Here is a 2,358-nt window from a genome sequence, read left to right as displayed (position 1 = left end):
GTCTTAAACAGAGCACAAGTGTAAATGTTCCATCTGCAAGATCATTAGCGTTGTTAATTTAGGGGTGAACATAATGTGGGGAGAGACTAAAAAAAGATAAAAGTCTGAACCACAAATAACACTCTGTTGCTGGGGACAAATAAGGCCATACACAGTACACAAACTGCAATGGCTAGTGAGTGTATAAGATGGGGTGTACAATAGTGAACAGTTTCAGATGGAGTATACACTATTGAGTACATTAGATGGAGTGCATCATATGTAGTGTACACATTCTTCATACATTTTTCAAATGGAGTACATACAAGTGATTGGATCTGATAGCGATAGGCATTCCTGAATATACAGGTGCATCTCAATGAATTAAAGTGTTGTGGAAAAGTTCATTTATTTTAGTCCTTCAACTTAAATTGTGATACTTGTAAATAAAATATATTCAATGCACTGAAGTGGTTTAATTCTTTGGTTCTTTTAATTGTGATGGTTTGGCTTACATTTAACAAAAAAACATTAATTCACTTAACAAATTAGAATATAGTGACATGCAATCTGCAAATGTTTTCTGAGCCTTCAAAATTGTCTCTTGGTTTGGTTCAAAAGGGGGGAAGACTGCTGTCCAGAAGACAATCATTGACACCCTTCACAAAGAGGGTAATCCATAAACATTCATTGTCAAAGAATCTGGCTGTTAACAGAGTGCTGTATCCAAGCATGTTAACTGAAAGTTTAGTGGAAGGAAAAAGTGTGGAAGAAAAAGATCCACAACCAACCGAAAGAGCCGCAACTTTATGAGAATTATCAAGCAAAATTGATTCAGCAAGAATTTGAACGAACTTCACAAGGAATGGACTTGAGGCATCAAGAGCCACCACACACAGCCTTTTGAAGATGCTGATTTTATTTTCCAGCAGGATTTGGCACCTGCCCACACTGCCAAAAGCACTAAAAGTTGGTTAAACTACCATGGTATGCATGTGCTTGACTGGCCAGCACACTCACTGGACCTGAACCCTTATAGAGAATTAATGGGGCATTGTCAAGAGGAAAATAAGAAATAATAGACCAAAAATGCAGATAAGCTGAAGGCCACTGTCAAAGAAACTTGGCCTTCTATGCCACCTCAGCAGTGCAACAAACTGATCATCTCCATGCCACGCTGAATTGAGGCAGTAATTAAAGAAAAGAAAGTATTGAGTTCATGCACGTAAATGAACATACTTTCCGGAAGGCCAACAATTCACTAAAAATGTTTTTTATTGTGCTTATGAAGTATTCTAGTTTGTTGAGTAAATTGGTGGGTCAAAATCATCATCAAAAAAAAAAGAACCAAAGACTGAATGTATTTAATACACAAGTTTCACAATTAAATGAACTTTTCCATGACATTTAAATTTATTGAGATGCACCTGTAGATAGTCAATAGCCATTCCTGAACATAAATCATACTGAGGGTACACAGTGAATATTTATTAAAAGGAGTACAGACTAGTGAGTGCAGATGGAGTGCATCGGACAGAATATACACTAGTATACAGTGTTGTATATCAGTCAGCATGGTGAACGAATGGAAGGATCATATAAAGTGTGTGATATGAGGACGGGGGCTGTTGTGAATTATTTGGGGTGATTAAGAGACTGCGTCAGCAGCGTGGGGGTCTGCATCTTTTCCTCTCATCCCCACCAAACTTCTGTTCTGAACTAAAAATACGTCCTGCCAGAAGGCACCCAGAGAGGAAGAGAGAATGTGTGTGTGAAGGACAGTTTGAATAAAGGTATCTGAAAATAACACATTGAACAACTCTGAAAATAACTGTGTCAATTTAACACATGGGAATTCACTAGCCGGAGCAGCTTGTATTTACTGGTTTGCGACAGGTGTCCATCATACATCATCATTCATTCATCACTCTCTCCAGATGAGTCCTAATCTGTACTATGTTTAATCATGTAGCTCACACTGATTAAATCAAATCTCTCTTTTTCTGTCCAACTCTATTTTTGACAGTCAAGTTTGTTCAGGCTTTAGATGAGATAATCTCTCTGGCTCAGGAAACTGCACGTGAACACGGGTGGTTTATTTCCTGTTTGTCAGCAAGTATGAGAACATTCTGAGTTGTTCAGCCTCACTCCTGCTGATTTATGTCACCTGGTAAGACTTGCACAGTAAAATGAATCCAGGTAAGGTGAGTGAAACAGTCTGCATCCCTTTTTTTCCTCATGCCAGATGACAAAAAGATGAGGAACGGATTATTACTTTACTGCCACCTATTGGCTGATCTAAACAATAGATCACGCCATGTCCTGTTTATGTCTGCTGTAAACTTTAGAAATGTCCATCATTTTAATAAAACTTTCAAG

Source organism: Puntigrus tetrazona, chromosome 14 (genome assembly GCF_018831695.1).
Source record: "Puntigrus tetrazona isolate hp1 chromosome 14, ASM1883169v1, whole genome shotgun sequence".
Classification (NCBI taxonomy): Eukaryota; Metazoa; Chordata; class Actinopteri; order Cypriniformes; family Cyprinidae; genus Puntigrus; species Puntigrus tetrazona.
Note: the sequence above shows the minus strand (reverse complement) of the source record.